At 41.9% G+C, this 6,812-nt stretch overlaps 1 protein-coding gene across 1 annotated transcript in view; it reads right to left on the bottom strand.

Annotated features, from left to right (window-relative positions):
* GLTSCR1L (GLTSCR1-like) overlaps nucleotides 1-6,812 on the bottom strand; it is a 33,671-nt gene that overhangs the window by 25,756 nt on the left and 1,103 nt on the right. The window lies entirely within an intron of this gene.

Genomic DNA, 6,812 nt, shown 5'->3' on the forward strand with positions numbered 1-6,812 from the left:
GACTGGTAGGGACCTCTGGAGACCATCAAGTCCAACAGTCCAGCCAGAGAAGGACCACCTAGGGCAAGTTACAGAGAAACACTTCCAGATTGGTCTTTAAAGTCACCAAAGGAGACCACAACCTCTCTGGGCAGCCTGTTCCAGTGCTCTGCAGCCCTTTCAGTAAAGAAGTTTTTCCTCATATTGAGATGGAACTTCCTGTGTTCTAATCCATGTCCATTACCCCCATCATATGCTACAACTGAAGAGACTGGCCCCTCCATCTTGACACCCACCCTTCAGATATTTATAGACATTAATAAGGTTCCCTCTCAGTCTTCTCTTCTCTAAACAGCTCCAGCTGTCTTAGCCTTTCCTTGTAAGGCAGGTGTTCCAGGCCCTTAACCATCCTTGCAGCCCTCTGTTGGACTCTCTCAAGTAAATCCCTGTCCCTCTTGAACTGGGAAGCCCAGAGCTGGACACAACACTCCAGATATGCCTCACTAGGGTAGAGTAGAGGGGGAGGAGAACCACCCTCAACCTGCTGGACGCTCCTTAATGCACTCCAGCATACCACTGGCCTTCTTGGCCACAAGGGCACACTGCTGCCTCATGGATAACTTCTTGTCCACCAGGACTCCAAGGTCCTTCTCCACAGACCTGCTTTCTAGCAGGTCAGCTCCTAATCTGTACTGGTCCCTGCTGTTATTCCTCTCTGGGTGCAGAACTCTACCCTTAATTCTTGTTGAACCTCATTTGGTTCCTCTTTGCCTGGCTCTCCAGTCTACCCAAATTTTGATGAATGGTCACACAGCTTCCCAATGAATCAGCTAATCCTCCCAGTTATGCATCATCAACTTGCTGAGGATACACTCTGTCCCCTCATACAGGTTGCTGATGAAGATGTTAAACACAACTGGACCCACTACTGACCCCTGGGGAATTCCACTAGATACAGGCCTCTAGCTGGACTCTGCACCATTGATCACTCTGTTGTTTAGACAGTTTTCAATTCATGTCACTGTCCATTCTTCTACCCCACACTTCCTGAGCTTGCTCACGAGGATGTTATGGGAGTGCCAAAAGCCTTGCTAAGGTCAAGGTAGACTACATCCACTAGTCTCCCTTCATCTACCCATTCAGTTACAGCATCATAGAAGGCTATCAGATTAGTCAAGTATGATTTCCCCTTGGTGAATTCATGGTGCCTACTCCTTATAACCTTCTTCTCTTACATGTGCTTAGAGATGACCTTCAAAATGAGCTGCTCCATCATTTGTCCAGGAATGGAGGTGAGACTGACTGGTCTGTAGTTTATTGGATCTTCCTTCTCACCCTTTTTGAAGACTGGAGTGACACTGGCTTTCCTCCAGTCCTCAGGCACCTCTACTGTTTGCCATGAGCTTTCAAGAATGATGGGAGAGTAGCAGAGCAACCTCATCAGCCAGTTCTCTCAACATTCATGGGTGCATCCCATCAGGGCCCATAGATTTGTGTATGTTCAGTTTACCAAACTGATCTCCAACCAAATCCTCACTGACCAGTGTAGAGTCTTTCTTTCTCCAGGCTTTCTTCTACTTCCAGGGTCTGGGATTCCCAAGGGCTGGAGTAAAAACTGAAGCAAGTAAGGCATTCAGTAACTCTGCCTTCTCTGCATCCTCTGTTACCAGAGCTTCCACCTCATTCAGCAGCAGGCCTACATTTTCCTTGCTCTTCCTTTCACCACTGATCTATTTGAAGGAGTCCTTTTTGTTCTCTTTTACTTCCTTCACCAGGTTTAGTTCTAACAGGGCTTTGGTCTTCCTTGTTGTCGTCCTACATACCCTGACAACATTCCTGTAGTTCACCCAAATGACAAGTCCCTTCTTCTATAAACTGTGAACTTCTTTCTTCCATGTGACTTTTTTCAGCAGCTCCTTGCTCATCCATGCAGGTGTCCTTCCTCCTCTCTCCCAGCTTTTTACTCAAAGGAATACACCTATCTTGAGCTTGGAGGAAGTGACAATTGAGTATTAACCAGCTCTCTTGGGCCCCACTACCTTCTAGAGTCTTACTGCATGGGATTCCTTCAAGTAGATCTTTGAAGAGTACAACATCAGCCCTCTGGTAGTCTAGGGTTGCAATCCTACTTTCTACCCTGTTTCTTCCTTGTAAAATACTAGACTCTACCATGTCATGATCAGTGTCATCAAGGCTGTCCCCAGCCAGATCTTCTTTGCTCATTAATACAAGGTCCAGCAGTGCACCTTTCCACGTTGGCACTTTTACCACCTGCATCAGGAAATTATCATCAATGCACTGCAAGAGCCTTCTGGCCTGAGTATGCCTAGCTGTGTGGGCTTTCCAACAAATACCAGGGTGACTGAAGTCACCTATGAGTACTAATGCATGTCATCCAGAGGCTACTTGCAGCTGACTGTAGGCCTTATCAACATCTTCTTGCTTTGGTGGTCTATAGCAACACCCACAACAGTTTTGCCCATATTTGCATGTCCCTTGATTGTCACCCATAAGCTTTCAACACGTTCTTCTTCCAAACCCCCCAGGTAGAGCTCAATATATTCCAGTTGCTCTTGCACAAAAAGAGCAACTCCACCTCCTCTGTTGCTCTGTCTTCCTAAAGAACACACAGTCATCCATGACAACATTCCAGTCATGAGCACTGGCTCACCATGTCTGCAATTATATCGCAGCCCTGCAACCTAACATAGATCAACAATTTCTCCCGCTTATTCGCCATACTGTGTGCATTGGTGTATAAGCATTTAAGAGAGCACACCTTCAGTCTCTCAAAAATGCTGCACACTGCCCCACAAATGCTGGGCTACTACACCCAGGGGCCTCACTGACATGTCTAGTTACATCCCACTCCCCCTTCAAACTCAGCTTAAAGAATACCTGTGTATCACACTTTACATTCTGTGCATAAAATTTTCAAAGATTCTGAAAAAACACACAGCCCCAGAATATAACTTCCTTATGAACTGATCTTTTCTCAAAAAATATATAAACCAATTAACACTTCTTCATTGCCACTCTAGTCCATACTAGTTTAAAAAAAAAAATTACAATTGTTACCTTGTCACAGGGTATGGTTCACACAAGCTAATATCAGCTAACAACTGCCAACAAAGCTGAAAGACAATTTCTAGTTCTTTCAGCTATTAAGTTTGGGAAATCAACTGAAATTTTAATACAATTAATTGATAGATGTGCAACTAATTGAGCAGTGCAGTCCATATCAATATTCCCAAATTAGACTGAAAATCCTCCACACTGCCCATCTTGCCCTTGTTGAAGCCAGTGCCTTGCTGAAGCAAACAAGAGATTTTGTCACCAATTTTTCAGCGGGACCCAGACATTTTCTGTAGGTTCAACATCTTAATAAATTCAAGCTTCAACACCAGATCAAGTGCACAGTAAAACTACTGCAAGTTCCAGCTGAGACAAGGCTTAAGATCAGCCCTTACAAAAATGATCGGTCTTTCACCATGAAGTTAAAGCTTTCTCCCTGGACTCCCCCCCCTTTCTTCGTTTCACCACCCATTCTTAATACTTTCCATGAAAGAAAAGCTATTGTATTAAGTCTTGATGGTTATTTGCCCACTCCCTCTTTTTCTTTCAGTAAGCATTACCTTACCCAAAGTAACACTGGAAGTAGCTCTAGAACATTTTAAAACTAGCACATGAAAATAAATTTTAAAAAGTGATAGTATATTTGTACCAGTCGATCCTGTTGATTTTTATTTTGTCTAAAACCACAGCAATTCACAAATAAAGAAAAAAAAATAAAGATACAGTAGTTGTTTTCAACAATGAAAGCTGGGGCAAACATACATTTGAAAACAAAGATACACAGAGAACATTTATCTACATGATGACCTTGAAAAAACACCAGTTCGGATTGGTGTTCACGCATTTACGTTGGTGCAACAAGGCTTTAACTGATACTGCTTATTCCAACTTTCAAACTAGAACAGTTGCAAATCATGATCACTGTTAGAACTAGTTAATCTTGCTGCTTTTCCTCTGCTGTCAGAAAGCAAAACATACTTGTTTTTGTAGACAATTTCCACATCCTATGCTGGACACCACTATATGCCACCACAAAATCTGTGCACCCTCATGCACAGATGCAGCTTAGATCAGCAGAACTACTAGAAGAAATTATGCCAACTGTCTGAACAGAATGAACTACATTATCAAAGAGGCTCTTATGCCTGGACTGTATCTATTACTTAGACAGGGATGACACACTTTCATCCTCTCACTGCTACATCTACACTAAAAAGCACCAGCCATTAGACTTATCACAAGTCTAATGCAGCATGAAAAAGCGCGATCATTGACCATTAGAGCCACATTATAAAACATAAATGCATTTACACAGATACAACTTTTTTTCTGGAACTATAACCAGCAAAACTCTGAAAATACAGCTAGATGACAATGAATGCCCTAACAGCATACAAACACATCCATGCCGACAAAGCCCTCCAACTCTAGACTACGGACTTACCTCTGTTGCAAAACTTCATTGCTACAAATACGAAAACTATTCTGATACAGAAATGGTCTTCAGAGGAAATTGGAAATGCAGCTTGTAAAGGGACTTTGCTGTCGTTTTTTCTGCTCAGTACAATTAAAATATGTATAGAAACTCTCCTGGAAAAGGACACATGGCAGGAGGAGGCAAACTGCACGTCTATAAGGTGATATAAATATTTATGGTAGAACCATCTCAGTCAAGGGCACAGCAACTATGTCGCACTAACCTTACCTAAGGTCACACGTATACTAAGGGTTTTATCACCTCAAGAACATAGGTATAATAAACTAAGTAAGTGCTCAAAGTATAAACAAAGTAAGAAAACACTTAAAATACATGCGTATCATACTAGTGAATAAGACCAGGTGCACGAACAAAAGCACAGCTGGGTCAGTGTATCTAGACATGGTGAGCTTCTGCACTCCTCCATTAACGCAAGCAAGCTATGTGAAAAACCAAGTCCTACTTGCAACAACAATGAAAAAAAATCCTTTAACCTCAGACACAGGCAAAGAAATACATCTAAAAATAACAGATCTGGTATATTGAAATATTAACCACCAAAAATCTCAACTCAAGATGAGAATACGTTTTGCTATTAATGCAAGTAGGTCAGAGCAGGGAGTATACATACCCATTTGTGAAGTATTACGCACTGAGAAAACATAAACTGGTCATTTAAATTTCATTTTAATATTTTATTCGTGATTTTCACAAATTAATTTAAAAATCCACACACAATCTGCCAGGTATTAGTACATAATGGAGAAATTTTATTGTAAAAATACACTACCACAAAAAAAAAAAAAATCACTATTTTGATCCCAAGACTACTGTTAACAAAACTGTAAAATAATGACTTCAAGAAAAAGTATATCTCATGTAATGTCTGAAATACATGAACAAATACTGTACTCCACACTTGATAGATTTTTAAACAATTAAACTTTAGTAAATATATTGTTTAATAAGCTAAAATGTTAACAAGGTTGTCCCCATTAAAGTCTTCATACCCAGTCAATTTTTAGTATATTCCAAGTAATAAAAATGTGTATTTCACAGATGTCATTTAAAACCCTTCAACACCAACAGGCAAAGAATTTAAACATCCTTAAAATTAATCCCAAATTGAATAAAAAAAATCTTCCACTCCCTCCAGGAACAAGCAAGAGGCATGGGGAAGCCCTCCTCTGATCTGTCAAAAAGCCTAACAGGAAGAACTAAAGCATTCCACACTCCTTAGTGAGCACAGCATGTGTTGGTCCGGCAAAATACTTGCTGTTCCTGAATACAGATGTTGGTATTAAGACTTCATAAGCATTGATCAGACTACACAGAAATGTAAGGGAAAAATAAGTAAGAAAGAAAAAGTTTTGGTTAAAAACAGGAGACCATTTTCAACATTCTCCCTAAAAATGAGCACCAAAATAAAAAAGGATATTGGAGCTTCCAAATTTTCATAATTTGGGAAAAGCACTGCTTCCTGAGAGACACAGAGAAGTGATAAAAACTTGAAATTATGCTAGTCCGTCCCTCCCTCAAAAATAATTACCAAGGTAACAGCAACAAAATTAGTTATCTACCCACACGTGAAAGTTACTTGCCCTTGTATTTTTGCAAGCACTTTTAAAGGTACTGAAGGCTCTTCAAAGATTACTTTGCCTATGTGCTACACTAGAAAAAAATGTAATTGTGTTTTTTTTTAATGACATGTATTTTTTGATCATCATTCAAGAGAAGTGGAACTTCTTTCAAATATTTTTTCCTTCTTAACACTGTGACTGCATCTGTTGTCACGAAACAAGTAACTCAGGGATATGAAAACAACCTGTTAAAACTACATTTACTGGAGCTTAGGCGGGGAGCACCGGGCCCTCCGAGCCCAGCCAGTGTGACACCTCACAGCACCCTGACCCAAACTACTCGGGAGAGGGGGGAAGCCCCAGAAACCAGCGGATTAAGAGCCATAGCTCTGGCAGGGCCCTCCCCGGGAAGACCCACGCCCCCAAAAATCGACCCTTCACGCTCCCTTGCACGCACGCAGCCAGGAGTCCTTCAGCTCTCTCCTCAAAGCACACACCCCTTACAGCAACATCTCAAAGAAAGAAGGGGGAGGGGGAAGCAAGCAGCTGCTGGCATTTCGGGGAGAGGATCCCAAGGCTTCAGAGAGCGAAGCCTTACAAGACAGAAACCGCCCGAGCGGGGCGCGCCGGCAACGCCCCACAGCGCGGAGCGACAACGGGGAGGACGCTAAGATGGCGCTGGTGGGGGAGGAGAGGGGGAG

This window comes from Chaetura pelagica, unplaced genomic scaffold (assembly GCF_000747805.2).
Source record: "Chaetura pelagica isolate M959 unplaced genomic scaffold, ChaPel_1.0 scaffold13, whole genome shotgun sequence".
NCBI lineage: Eukaryota > Metazoa > Chordata > Aves > Apodiformes > Apodidae > Chaetura > Chaetura pelagica.